The following is a 15,641-nucleotide window of genomic DNA, read 5'->3' as shown; positions in this document are numbered from 1 at the left end:
GCATGCGTCGGTGGGGGCGCACTGTATTTGATGGGTAAACAGCTAACGCACCCTAGGCCCTTCTATGTACAGGTGCGCACTGAGTTTTACCCCGTTTCCAATGGTTCTCTTTAGCACACAAGCTGGGCAGAAAGCGTCTCCGTGGAGGAGGTCACAGTCCCAAAGGCGTGCCAGGGTGGGGGTGGGGGTGGGGGGGTAGTAAGGTAAGTGCGTAGGTGGGCTAGCCCGATGCTCCCGCGAACCCGACAGCAGGCACCCCCATTTCCTTCTTTCGATTCATCACTGTCGGTGCAGACGGTGCCCAAGCCTGAGCAGCCAGATTCTCTTTTGTATAGGAAACTCAGATTTTAATATGAAATCTCTATAGCAACTAATGCACAGTTTTAAGCGGTGGAGAGGGTCAGCGGAGCAGGTCCGTGTGTAATATGTTGGCCCTCATGCTCCCTTGTTATAACCTCTGGCCCGGAGGCTGGATTTTGAGATTATTTCCAGTAGCTTTGATTAAATCCTGCAGTTTGCCTCACAGATTTCTCCCAGCGCTGGCTCAAAACCAATCAATCTGTGATGGTATTTCTCTGGGTCCTAACAGACTCGGCCCATCGCAACCCTGGGACCCGAAGTTCCCATTAGAAGTCCCAATCCGCCACTGAGAGGAGCGAGAAGGAGTCTCAGTCATTATTCCCAAGACCGTCATGTCATCACCGGAACATTCTTCCGCCAGCCTCCTGCCCGGGGATTCTCATTTTCAGGTCTCTGATCTCTGAATCTCTCCTCCTCTTTATCACCTGCACCGCACCAGTGGGATCTTCGGGAAATGAAAGTCTGATTTTATCATTTTTCTTCCCCTCAGAGGCCTTTTCGAGAAGGTCAGCCTCCTTAGAATTGCATTTAAGGCCCTGTGTGATCTGACCATGCCTGTGTCTCCTGCTTCATCTACCACTATGGTTCACCCCAAATCCTTGAACAGTGATGGGTTTTTGTTTGGAAGCAGCAGAAAGTAGCTCTGACGAAAGCGGAGTAGCCGCGAGAGACTGTTGTCACCAGACTCTAGGTCACTACCCACTGTTACTTGCCTGGATCTCTGTTTGTCCATTTGCCTAATTCAGTCTCCTCTCAGTATAACAGCCAGAGTGATCATTTGAAACCTTGAATCTAGTCCATGTCTCTCCTCTGCTGAATATACTCCAAGAACTTTCCATTTCACTGAGAATAAAAACCTTATTGTCATTCCTGATTTGCAACAATGACAAACATTTATCAAGTACTGTGTACCAGGCCCTTTTCTAAGCACTTGACATGTACGAATGTGTCACTGGGGAAGGTTCTGTTATTGGCCCCATTTAACAGATGAGGACACCTGAGGAATAGAGAAGTCAAGAAGCTTGACCAATGGCACACCCCTGGAAGGGACAGGGCTGAGCTCGGAGCCCCTGGCCTCACCCACCGCTGTACCCAGCGTTGTCTGTGTCTCCTGACGCCGTCCACCTTGGTCACCCTGCTCCAGTGTCACTAACTTTACTGCTGTCTTCAAACCTGCCACGCTCACTCCAACCTCAGGCCCTTTCTCCTGCTCTTCCACTGCGTGGGACACCCTTTCCTCAGAACTCTGGAAGAGGCGTGTCACCTCTCCTGGAAGCTTGCCCTGGTCATTCTATCTGAAGTAGCAGCCTGTCTCCTGTGCCATGGTATTCCCCTAGACTAGCAGTAGCTTTCTCCAAGGCTCTAAACCAACGGGGAGGCAGGAGTAAGTGTTTGTAAAAGATCAGGGACCACAGGGCATTTGCAGAAATCCTTGTAGCAGAGGCGGACGGGGTTGCTTCAGGTCACTGGAGTGAATCAGCTCCCAAGATTTCTCCATCCTCGTTGTAAATTCCAAAAAGAGACAGATTCTTGATGGCATACGCTTGGTTCTGTACCCAGTTCTTTCTAAAGGAGAACTGGGCATCTTAATTGACAACTAGGGTAGCTGCCATTCCATAGGGTACCTTGGTTCAAGTTGGGGGAGAATGTCCCTTCTTTAAGACACAGGCCACCACCATGGTGCATGGCTGGTGAACAGAGCCAGGGCTGGATGTTAACTCACCCTTGATCAGGGGCCCTTGTGCAGTGCTCAGTCCACCCAACCACACGTGGCCACTGAGTGAGGGGTGCTCAGAGATGGGGGAGGGCACCTCCCTGAAATACAAGTAAGGACTGTCACTACAGACGTCAGGGTGGATGCTGACTGGCCACAAAATAAATGCATGGATGGCCAACGGCTATTCTCAGTACCTCTCCACTCAGCCGGCCCGCTACCCACCTGTTGGGCTCTGCACAGGTTCCGATTTGGGGAGATTCTAACGTCCTATCCGAAAGCACTTCAGTTCATGCCTTTGGGGGTGCCCCCCTGAGCGTCAGTGTTTTTTAAAGCATTCTCAGGGATTCTAATTTGTTGACAGGTTTGAAAACCACCACAACTCTAAACTGTTCTTGTCCTGACCACACTGTGGCTTCTCGCCTGCACCTCTCACCATGTGTGGTCTCCATGCCTTCGTGCCAACTCTCACCTTTTGCAGGAATGTTTGCAAACACCAAACACACCAGCACCGCGGCCACCCTTCGCTGTACGAATTCCTTCAAAAAGAGCTAGAACACCTGACCTCCAGTGGCTCCGCCCCCACACTTTCTGAGTCACCGTATGTCATCAGATCTGCGTGTCCATCCCATTAGAATATGACCTTTCTGCAGACAGGAACTGGGCCAGTGTCATAATCAACCTGAAATCTAACCCTAGAGACCCAACCCGAAAATCCAATCACATCCGATCGGTTGTCCCGACACCGATTTCCCGCCAACACCACACCTTAACTTAGAGGGAGTCGAGGTTTGCATTCTGTTGGCCTCTCCGTTTCTTCAACCCAGAATCTACATTTCTACTTTATCCGGAAAAGTCTCTGTTACCCGGAAATCTTGATGGTTCAGATCTCCCGTGTTTTAGTCTAGATTGTCCGAAGAAACTTAGACTTAAACCAGAAGGAGACAAGTACATTAGGAGACGGAGGATGGGGAATTGTGATTACAGAGGCTGCGAAATCCCATGACCTGCAAGCTGAGCAACCCGGGACGGCTGGCCGGGTGATCCAGCCCAAGTGTGCGGCCTGAGAACCGATGGCCGAGAGCAGAACAGGGACGTCCCCGCTCAGGAAGAGGGACAAGTCGCCGTTCCTTCCCCCTTCCCACTCTGTGTGGGTCCCTGGTGGGTTGGCCGATGTCCCCCCACACTGCTGAAGGCTCTTCTTTACCCCCAGTCCACTGAGTCAGATGCCCCTCTCCTCCGCAGATCCCTTCACAGACACCCCGGAAATGGTGTTTACCAACTCCCTGGCGTCCTGAGTCCAGCCCAGTGCACACAGAAAATTAAAGGTACTCCAGATACAATTCTGGCTTCCGTTGACCTGTTTCAATGGTTTCTCTCTCTGTTTTCTGTCGTCCTTCGGACTTGGGGAAGTAAATTGTACCCATGCCTCTGGCCACCCACCCGCTTGGTCTCAGTTAAAATTCTTCGGTCACCTTTTCAGGCCCTCTGCATCTCTAGGGTCTCCCAGCTGTCCCCACAGCTCCAGCTCTGTCCTTAGAGGAAACCTCGCTTGCAGCCTCCCTGCCTTTGAAACAGGAAAAGGCTCAGGGACTTCTGACAGGTCCACCCGCCTTGCCCGAGCAGAGCCGCCAGAGCTTGACTGCAAAGTGGGGTGCGCCACAGGGGTGCGGCTGATGGGCGCCGCGCGCGCGTCCTGGTGTGCGGAGACGGACTGACGAGGGAGGGACCCCCCGCAGAGCTCCCGCGCCACTCCGCTCCGTGTCAGCAGCTGTTCTGAGTCAGCAGAGCGATGGTGTGTGTCTGCGCTGAAGAGAACAGAGGTTGTTTAGATTGTTTTCTATCCCCTCGGAAACCAATAAGTGCTCCTCCACTGCTCGGCACAGCCGGGTTTCTGAACGGTGCCCCCGGCGGGCTGTCAAATCAAATCTTAATCCCGTCAAACGCTGGCTCTGTGCTTCCAGGAGCAGATACAGGGCCCAGCGAGGAGAGTGGGTGGGGGGTCCACAGCCAGCCCACGAAGGGGGGGGAGGGGGAAGCACGGGGGGGGGGGGTAGGGGGCGCGCTGAGCCACTCCTCTCAATCTCTGGGAGAACGGCCATCAGTCTTGACAAATATCCGGGGTCTTCGAGATGTGTCCTGGTCGGTTTCACAGAATTGTAAGCAATAGTATGTAACCAGGTCTAACTTTACGGTAAGGTTCCGCAAGGCAGGGAGTGGTCTTAATCCCTGATGAGATTAAAGACGAAGTGTTGGATGCGTTTATTTAATCACCAAATACTTATTGAGGGCTTCTCTATTCTAGATAGACCCTGGGGCAAAGTCCATGAGTAAGGAGGTCAAGATCCCTACATTCAAGGGGCTGCAGTTCTAGACCCGGTCTGCCTCGGACTCAGTCCGGAGAATAACACATCTGGAAAGGTGGAGCGGAGCTCTCCAGAGATGCCAGAGACAGGGCACAAGAAACCCCAGCCTCTCGGAGGGCCCGCGGAGCCCAGCCTTGCTTTCAGGTCTCAGGTCCTCACCCCACAGAACTGGCCAGGAGCAGGGCAGTCCCGTGGAGAAGAGGCCACCACGAGAGTGCCCAAGGCAATACTCATTCCTGTCCCTCTCCATCTGGGCTCATCAGGGTTCCCCGTCACTCACGAAGGCCTCCATCACCCTGGACATGACCCAGTATATGTCTGGCTCAAATACCAAAGGTACTTGGTATGAGGAGGCAGCAAAGATCTCCGACTCCAAATTCAGGTTTTGGGATCCCAGCTCAGCGATTTTCTACTGTGTGACCGACTGTGAGCATGGGCCGTGCCCTCTGAGTCTCGATCGCCTCAACTGAAAAACAAAACGAGAACCTGTTTTTCAGAGTTGAGGTCAGAATCCACTGAGCTGACGTTGGTAAGAAATAGGTAAATGTTAGCTACTGCAGGGACAGCAGTTACTTTGTTACTGCTGCTCGTGTGTCTGTTTGGTTGCCGTTGAGGTGTGACCGATCCGCTGTACGACACACGGGTCTCACACGCTCAGCATGATGTCACCCATGTCACCACCGCCCGGCACACAGAGAACATTCCTACAGCCTAAAAAGTTGCCTCGTACCGTTTCAGGCAGATGATTATTATTTTAAATTTTGAATTATGAGTGCTGGCCCTGGCCAGTTGGCTCAGTGGTAGAATGTCGGCCCAGCATGTAGATGTCCTATGTTTGATTCTGGGTCAGGACACACAAGAGAAGAGGCAATCTGCTTCTCCACCCCTTCTTCTCCCCCTCTCATTTCTCTCTCTCTCTCTCTCTCTTTCTCTCTCTCTTCCCCTCCTGCAGTCATGGCTCAATTGGAGCAAGTTGGCCTCGGGCTCTGAAGATGGCTCCATGTCCTTTGCCTCAGGACCTAAGAAAAACTTGGTTGCTAAGCAATGGAGCAACACCCCAGATGGGAAGAGTATTGCCCCCTAGTGGGCTTGCCAGGTGGATCCCAGTCAGGGTGCATGCAGGAGTCTTTATCTCTGCCTCCCCTCTTCCCACTGAAAAAAAAGAAAAGAAAAAAAGAATTATGAGTTCTTTATATATTCTAGATGTAAGTGCTTGGTCATATATGTGTTTCTAAAATATGTCCACCAAGTTTGTGATTTCTGAAAGTCTATTAGAGAATAAAGCTTTTAATTTTAATAAAATCTAATTTACTGATACTGCTTCTTTCATAATTTCTATTTTTTTGGTGTGTTTTATTTCAGAAATAAATAAGGTCACTGCGATCTTTCTCCTGTGTTTTCTCTAGGTTTATATTTCTGCTCTTACAATTAGGTCCCAAATCCATTTGAGTGAAATTCTGTACGTGAGGCAAGAGCTGAGGCTCTTTATGATTTTTAGCAAATGGCTAATCAATTATTATTGAAAAGATCAATGTTTCTCCCAGTGAATTGCCTCAGCACCTTTGTGAAAATTCAGTTGAGCAAATAGGTATGGGTCTATTTATTTCTAGACTCTTTTTTCCTTATGCTTCTCATACGTGCCCTGAACAGGGATCGAACCTGTGACCTCGGCAAGCCTGGACAATGCCCTATCCCCTGAGCCACCCACCCAGGGCCTCACACCCTGATTATTCATCCATTCCTTAGTAGTCCACCAGTTTTTCAACCTGGTTTCCAGACTATCCCAGCTTGAATGTATAGTTTGTGTAGCTCTGTATTTTGTCAAAAAACAAACAAATAAACAAACAAACAAATAACAAAACAAACTTTTGGAAGCCTGCACTCCTTCACATTTTTTATGGCAATGATTATTGGCAGGACTTCCTCGTGTAGTATAAATTATAAAAAGCAACAAATCAAAGATCACTCAATATTAAAAAATACCCAGTCAGAAATGAAAGTGGGAGGAGGGCAGACCCATTCACAATAGTCATAAAAACTATAAAATACCTATGAATAAATTTAGCAAGCATGGTACTTATCTGGATAAAGCTATAAAGTTTTACTGAGGAGCATAAAACACGATCTGAATTAATGGAGAGACATAGCTCGCTCTGAATGGATGACTTTGTATCATAAAATATCCACAAGTTCCAAATTAATATATTTACCACAATTTCTATCAGAATGCCCATGTTTTATTTTTTATTTTTATTTTTTACCTTGATTATTTTTTAAGGGAATGGGATAAAATAAATAAGTTCATTAAAGAACAAGTGTGGGGTTTTGGAAAAGAAGAATGGTAGAGAGGAAATTAGCCTACCATCAATATAAAAACATATTCTAAAGATGCTCTATTCAAAACAGCATTGCCATAATAATAGATATTATAGCAGAAAGCAATAGAAAACACAGAATAAATCCTGGTATACAAATAAATGTAATGTCCTATATAGATGATAGTTTAATTCAACTGAGAAAATAAAGGTTTATCTACTAAAACATTCTGGCAAAACAGGCTATCTGTCTGGGAAGAAGCAATGCTTAATCCTTAATACACAGAACATATAGAAATAAACTCTTGGCCATGGCTAGTTGGCTCAGTGGATAGAGCATAGGTCCGGCACACAGACCTCCTGGGTTCGACCCCTGGTCAGGGCACACGTGAGAAGCGACAATCTGCTTCTCTTCCCCTCCCTCTCCTCCTTTTCTCTCTCTTCCTCTCCTGCAGCCAGTGGCTCGATTGATTTGAGTGTTGGCCCCTGGTGCTGGGGATAGCCCAGCTGATTTGAGCATTGACCCAGACAGGAGTTACTGGGTACATCCTATTGGGGTGCATGTGGGAGTCTCTCTATCTCCCCTCCTCTCACTTAAAGAAAAAAAGAAAAAGAAATAAACTCCAGCTTGATAAAAAAAAAAGTGTAAAATGAAAATAGGTCATAATAAAATATGAATATACACTTGAGGAAAATATTTGTAAGACCTGACTTCTTAAATAACACAGTACATTCAAAAACTACTTCATTTATTGAAAAATAAATAAAGAAAGAAGATATTATTATAAAAATCAAAGGACAAAGGATACATTGAGAGAAATCTGAATTTGAGACATTGCAAATAAAAGGTTCACATTTATAGATAGGTGATTCATTCAGAAATGTTGAGAAAATAATCAAGCATCTCAGAAATACAACAAAATAACCCACGGACAAATGAAATCAACAGAATGTTAGTAAAGAGGGTAGGTACTCGATGACTCCCAAATCCCCATAGTGTAACATAACAGGGGTGTCCCCATCAGTCCCGTGAAGAATAGAGTGGGTCTTCCTGTACCATATGTGCCATGCACGTGGTCACTTACAGTCTCAAGCTCCTTTCCTCTCGTAACTTGCCCTTCTCTGGGGCCTCAGACTCTTCCGTATTAGAATGACATTGGAGAGGGACAGCTATAAGGTGACAGAAAATGATTTGACTCTGGGTGATGGGTAGACAACATAATCAACAATAGTTCAGATGCTATAGGGACTTTCACCTGAAACCTATGTACTCTTATTGATCAATGTCACCCTGTTAAATTTAATTTTCTAAATAAAAAAAAATTTTAAATGAAAAAAAAAAATAAGACTGACACTTGGGGAAAAAAGAAGGATCACGCTTGAGAAAAGAATCCCATTATTCCACTCACATTTCATTGGCCGGCACTCAGTCACATGATCATGACAAGAGCAAAGGGAAATATGGTCCAGTCGTGTGCTCAAGGAGAGAGAATGGGGTCCGACGATCTTTCTGGAAGACTCTGCCACGCTTCGACAACACACAAGAGCAGAAATCAGTGGCGAAGAAACATTTAGACACACTCCTTGACTTATTAGTGCCGGAGAAAAGCAAATTGAAGCATCGCCTCTCATTCAATGAATTTAAAAAGAAATAAAAGCGTTCATATACAAGTACGGCAGAGACGTGAAGGGGAGAAGTGCTTTCGTGTGTTCCCGGCACAAATAACAACTGCTACAGCCTCTTTGCGAAGTCACCTGGAATGATCTATTCTACTACTTTTCTGGTACCCAACCTAGAACTCCCACTTCAGGAGATAAACACAAAGGCATGAGCAAATAAAATACACACACGGAGATGTTACTGAAGCATGTTCACAATGGCAGGAAACAAAAGTCAGGAAAACACTGCATGTTACTTCTCCCGTGAAATATGACGCAGTTGTAAAAAAAAATAAAGACTGAGTTACATTTATACACGCTCTTCTAGAAGTACGTTTACCATGTAGAGTGGGAAAAACCAGATGCCGACACTGACTGGAGCGTTGCCAGATTTTGTAAAATGGTTTCCGTAAAACGTGATTACGTGTGGAGTTTACCTCTTATTGCTCAGGCAGGGAGGATGAGCCGTGTAGTCCGGCAGCTGAGGGAGCCAAGAGTCACTGTAGGCAAACACGCAAGATGATTGCGGAATAAGGTAAAAATGGGTTTCATAAGCATGAGTTAAATCACTCACCTGTATATTCATTCAACTTCTCTACCGAGCCGAACGCCTTGCTAGGTGACAAGACGACGATCTAGCAGAGACGACAGACAAGATCGGCTCTCACAAGTCGCTTGCAGTCTAACATGTCGCGCGTTAGGCGTGAGTGAACGAGCGGACACGGCAGTGTGATAAAGGTCTTCATGGGACATTTTCAGGAGGGGGCAGGTAAACTTCACCGTGATGAACGTGGGGGATCAATATCCATGTTCGTATTCGGACGCAGTAAGTATCTAGGTATGGGACCTTGAACAAGGCGCATAGAAACTTCTAGACTCACTTTCCCCATCTTTAATTAGCATTAAACCCACTCTGACTTACAAGGTTGTTGTAAGCGGTGAATAAAATAGTAGATACAAATTGTTTACCACATTGCCTGGAAAATATAAGAGCCTGTTAAAATAAAGTATCTGTGACCCTCTCTCTTTGAATCACCGTCGACACGGGCCCTTTCTTCGATCCGGGGTGGGTGGAAGGGTTGGAGAGGGAAGGTTTTCCCAAACCGGTGCCCGCTGTATCTTTCCCAGCATCACCACCTTCGAGTAACGGAGCTAGCCGCAGGGACTGAACTCTACGGACCAGTCACTGCCTCCGAACAGACCCAGCCTTCTTGTGGCCGTGCAGACAGTCTTCATGCCCGGCCCCCTGAGAATGCTCAGTGTGTTTCTGGGGTGTCTGCAAAGTGTTTATCCTAAGCGCCATCCCGGCAACTGATTAACCGCCCCGTCTAAGGATCTCCGAGATCAGACCCAATGGCCCTTATTTAGTGTCCTAGGGTTACTTATCATTGATGATTTTTCATTGAATTTATTGGGGTGACATTGGTGAATGACATTATGCTAGTTTCAGGGGTGCAGTTCTATAATACATCGTCTATAGATTGTACTGTGTGTTCACGGCCCCAAGTCAAGCCTCCTTCCTTCACCATTTATCCTTCATTTATCCTCTCCTGCCTCCCCACCCCCTTCCCTCGGGTCGTCATCCTGCTGTGGTCTGTGTCTATGAGGTTTTATTTCTTTGCTTCATCCCTTTACCTTTTTTTACCCAGCCCTCCTAGCCCCTCTCCTCTGACAGCTGTCAGTCTGTTCTCTGTGTCTGTGAGTCTGTTCCTATTTTATTTGTTAGTTTATTTTGTTCGTTGGATTCCACATATGAGTGAGATCGCATAGTACTACTTGTCTTTCTCTGCCTGGCTCATTTCACTCAGCATTATAATCCCCAGATCCACCCATGCCGTCACAAAAGGTAAGATTTCCTTCCTTTTTATACCAGCATAGTATTCCATTGTGTAGATGGACCACCGCTGTTGTATCCACTCATCTGCTGAGGGGCCCCTGGGCTGCTTCCAGATCTCGACTATTGGCGATAATGTTGCAATGAACATAGTATTCCATTGTGTAGATGGACCACAGCTGTTGTATCCACTCATCTGCTGAGGGGCCCCTGGGCTGCTTGCAGGTCACAACTATTGGCGATAATGTTGCAATGAACATAGTATTCCATTGTGTCCATGGACCGCTGCTGTTGTATCCACTCATCTGCTGAGGGGCCCCTGGGCTGCTTCCAGATCTCGACTATTGGCGATAATGTTGCAATGAACATAGTATTCCATTGTGTAGATGGACCGCCGCTGTTGTATCCACTCATCTGCTGAGGGGCCCTTGGGCTGCTTCCAGATCTCGACTATTGGGGATAATGCTGCAGTGAACATAGCGGCGCATATATATTTCTTTCCAGTTAGTGTTTCAGATCTCTTTGGATATATTCTTGGAAGTGGAATCGCTGGGTCGTAAGGCAGTTAGTTCCATTTTTCATGGCAGTGGTTGTTTATTAAGAATTGAAGTAGAAATATGTTATTATAGCATCGATTTCCTCATCTATGTTTTTCAAGTGAGAAGCTGGGAGGCAGATGGACAGACTCCCACATGCGCCTTGACCAGAATCCACCCAGCAGGCCCCCTATGGGGCGATGCTCTGCCCACCTGGGGCCGCTGCTCCATTGCTCAGCAACCAAGCTATGTTAGCACCTGGGGCAGGCCATGGAGCCATCCTCAGTGCCCAGGGCCAACTTTCTCCCATCGAGCCATGGCTGCAGGAGGGGAAGAGAGGTCGAGAGAGAAGGGAGAGGGAGAGGGGTATAGAAGCAGATGGTTGATTCTCCTGTGTGCCCTGACCAGGAATTGAACTCGGGATATCCACACACCGAGCCAATGCTCTACTGCTTAGCCAACCAACCAGGGCCTCCACATCTTCTTGGGAGAGTGTTCTGGTTTGATTTTGTGAAGCCAGTTCACCCCCACTCACCCAGCGACAAGGATGGTGGACACAGGACAGAAGCCCAGGGAGTCAGGGCATTCCCCCACAAGGAAGCCCTGGACGGTTGAGAGTAAACAAACCTCAGCCTGTGGGCTTCGCAGGTGCTCCTTATATAAAAGAGAAAGATTCAGCTTACTAGGGTCTCCTGTAGCGTCCAGGGTCTACCATGCGAACAGGGGTTTATCTGGGTTTCTATGTGAAATCGCTCTCTATTTTAATGTTCGGAATGAATTCAATTAAAAATAAATAAATATGACACGGTCTAAACAAAACATACTGACCGGAGGCTTGCAACTACCGAGTGATATCTCTGTAGATTCCGGCGTAAACACTCTGTAGATTCCGGGCGGGCGCCCGGCCTCGTGACCTGTTTGTCCAGGGGGCCGAGGAGCAGGGCTGAGACTGTCACCCAGAGGGCCCCAGAGGACGAGTTCAGAACGATGTTTTCCGTTCAGCCATGGAAACCGCAGCGCTTACAACTCCGGGTTAAACAGGCCAGGTTGGAATCCCATCTCGGCTGCATGGTGAGGATGTTGAGAACAAACAGTACCTGGCTCTTAGGGTTGTTTTTTTATGAGGGCTGGGCAGAGTGACGGGTCCTCGGGACTGTGCCCTGACAGTCTCCTTCAAGAGAGAAGGTCACTGCAGGAAGAAGATGGACAGGTCCCCAGCCGGCAGCCTGGGGCTCATGGTGCACACCCACGTGTATCTTTTTGTGCGAACACTTGCCATCTCTGCCCCCTTTTAACTCGCACGGTGTCTCTTCCTTTCTCTGTGTTCTCGGCACAGACACGAAGTGGAATGATTTTTTTTTTTAACTGTGGAAGGAAATGTTCCTGGAAAAAGGAGCTCAGCTTGTTCTATTTTTAGGGTTACTGGAGTTCAGATGTGTGTGGGTTCTCCTCGTCCTGTTTGCTTTTCATACCTCCCTAAGAACACCATTGCCTCTCTCTTCTCTCTCTTTTTACCTCCCCTGTTATATATATATAGGTTTAGTCAGGGTTATATATATATATATATATATATATGTGTGTGTGTGTGTGTGTGTGTGTGTGTGTGTATGTATATATATGTATGTGTATATATGTGTATATATATATTTGATATATATATATATATGCCGGTTGTTTGCTTCCCTTTTCTCTTCCATCTCTTTCTCCCTGCCATACATTTTTTCTCCCCACATCTCATTCTTTCTTTCTTCCTATTCCTACATCTGTGAAGTAGGGATCAATCACTGCATCATCATCATGATTTGAAGGGGTAGAAAAATACAGTTGAGATTTCTAACATTGGCCCTGGCCCATTGGCTCAGTGGTAGAGCACTGGCCTGGTGTGTGGATGTCCCGGGTTCAATTCCTGGTCAGAGCACACAGAGGAAGTGACCATCTTCTTCTCCACTTCTCCCCCTCCTCCCTCTCTCTCTCTCTCTCTCTCTCTCTCTCTCTCCCCCCCCTCCTGCAGCCATGGCTCAATTGATTTGAGTGCATCAGCCCTGGGCACTGAGGATGGCTCTGTGGAGTCTGTGCCTCAGGCATTAAAGACAGCTTGGTTGCAAGCATGTCCCCAGATGGGCAGAGCATGGGCCCCAGATGGGGATTGCCGGGTGGATCCCAGTTGGGGTGCACGTGGGAGTCTGTCTCTCTATCTCTCCTCCTGTCACTTGGAAAAGAAGAAGAGGAGGAGGAGGAGGAGGAGGAGGAGAAGGAGGAGGAGGAGGAGGAGGAGGAGGAGGAGGAGAAGGTTGAGGAGAAGAAGAAGACACCCCCCCATCCCCCATCCTGTTCAACCCCACTGCTCAGCGAGGCAGCCGCCTTTATTCAAACCATTAACAGCCCTTCCTGGCCTTTGTACTGTTCTCTCCTCATTGGAGATGCACAATGGTAACTTGTCACCTTTGCTAAGATGATTGACTATATATCACAAGAGAACAGAGCCACGTCTCATGAACTTCAGAAATTTCCTCCATAGAGGCATATTTGCTCTGTGTACATTTTAATCATCTTGGTCCGAGGATTATTTTAAATGCGAGAGGCCGGATCGCTTGGAAGTCACCCGGCGGAGCTTGGCCCGTGACTTACGTCCTCTCCCAGGTGCTGAGACTTCAACCCACGAGGCGTCTTCTCTTAACTCCCACCGAGAAGGGGGACAGCCGCTCCTCGCTCACGGACACGCTTCACAGACACCTGCCGCGGCGGCACCGCCCTCGGAAGTTTCGGAATGATGTGACTTAAAATTCATGCCTCGCTCTTGTCCTGTCATTTCTGGGCTCAGAAATCTTTCATGATTCTTTCCTGCTGCAGCCGGCTCTCCCAGCTGTCTTAGTGACAGTGTCGGGCTCTGGCAAAGAGCACAGCCCCTGCAGCTGTCCCTGTCCGTCACTAACAAGCTGTCCAGCCTTGGGAAGACCGCTCAACCTCCTTGGGCCTCTGGAAACTGAGGAAGAATGGGAAGGATGACACATCTACTCCATAGGTTCTGTCAGGGTTAAAGCAAGTTCATGTATGTAAAAAAAAAAAAATGCTGAACAAAATACCTGTCATGTATTAAATACCATATAAAAGTTAGTCAATCAAATCTTTCAAGAGACTAAATGGAAATCATTCACCCCTCCCCCCCCGCCCCAGTTCCGGGAGACTAGCGTAGGGGAACTCAGTGACAACACTGTGACCTGCATTGTCCGCTGCAGACCAGACGCTTTGTCCGACACTGTGCGTCGTGCCCACGACGACCTTCCGGGGCACCTGCCAGGGTTGCCTTGATGCCGCGGGTGGGGAGATCAGGCGCTGAACAGCTCACAGTGGTACTTGAGATCATTCAGCTCTAAGTATTTTATTAAGAAGGTTGTTTTAGGTGCTAGCAAAAAAATATATATAACAGAAAGTGCCTTATGCAAAGAAGCGGGAGGTTGATTGTTCCGGTGACTAGAAAGTTCAAAGGGGGAATTTCTAGCATGAGGCACGGCTGAACCAGGTGACAAAGTGATACTGTCTGGGGTCAGTCTTCGCTCTCCCTTGGCCCGTGTTTATTCTCTGTTGGTCTGACCCTGAAATAAGCAGCTCTCTCCCCTTGGTGGCCAAGTAAGAAAAAATAAGACGTAATCTTTTTAAAGCTTTTTAATCTCTTGCGTAGTCACCTCTTTACTCACGCGGTTACCCCAAGCTGCTTTCTGCACCGGTATTTTGCGTGCAGTTGAGCCTATTTTGTTCCTGTGATTTCTGGCTCCTACATTCATTTTATCGTGGGGTCTGAGTTCTCGATGTGTTTCCTGAGATCTGCAATGTCCCCTTCCACTTCATCTCGTTGCTTTAGTATCTAACCCCCACCTCCAGAGCTTTCATAGCATTGAAATCTTGTTCTAATTAGCGCTTCTCTATGACTTGCAGTACTTACTCCCCGTGAAATCCTGTGAGCTACGCTTCCTTCCCGACAGGTGTCTCCAACCAGCTTCTGTGCACCCAACTGCCCCTGTTTCTGTTCCCAGTCTTTCAGCTGCGCTCGTGGATTTGGATTTCCAGTGCGGCCAGGCTGCTGGGAGCCCCCTGTTCCGAACAAGCCCAGCGGCTCTTTCCACGCCTTTTACGTAAATATATGAATTCGCTTTGCCCTTTTCGATCCTTATCTGAAAGCTGCGTATCCTTTTGATGACTAAGAGTGGAGGTCTGGATGCTGCTTGTATGCACTTTTACACACTCACACACACATTAGAAGAATCTGAGCTATGAGATGGGCCGGGGGGGGGGGGAAGCTTAGCTGTAGAAATGGTGAGATCACCAAGGCACAGGCCCTGTCTCTCACTCTGTCTCTCCCCCTCTCCTTCCCTTTCTCCTCTCCTCCCTCCCTGTCTCTCTGTGTCTCTCTCTCTCTTGTTAAAAGCCCAAGATCTATGTTTCCTGCCCTTTGTTGAAGTTGTATTTTCAATGACTTGAGAAAATTAATTCACACATTGGATATTATGCTTAATTAGGTCTAAGGGGGGCTGAAGAAAGGACAGAACTTAATGGTTGCGCCTGTCTCAGCAAAAGAGTTTTCTGTCGAGTAGCCAAGATTGAAGGCTGTTCTGTAACTGTTAATGGGCAGTCCTCGGCCGTGTCTCCCGCGGCCAGGAAGTATCGATGAGCGTTTCGTTGACTCCCACCCTTCCCCACACCCAGGACTACTCTGTTGAATGCAGCCTGTGTCCAAAGCTCTCTGGCATCTGGATGGATGTTTTATTTCCTATTCTCAGTTTCTTTAGATTTTTTTTAACATTAAGTTGGACGCTTTTCATGGTATGGCTCCTGCTAGCAATTTCTGTGTGGCTCTTACTG

The sequence above is a fragment of the Saccopteryx bilineata genome, chromosome 4 (genome assembly GCF_036850765.1).
Source record: "Saccopteryx bilineata isolate mSacBil1 chromosome 4, mSacBil1_pri_phased_curated, whole genome shotgun sequence".
Lineage (NCBI taxonomy): Eukaryota > Metazoa > Chordata > Mammalia > Chiroptera > Emballonuridae > Saccopteryx > Saccopteryx bilineata.
The sequence above is the reverse complement of the archived record's forward strand: the minus strand, read 5'-3'. Positions refer to the sequence as shown.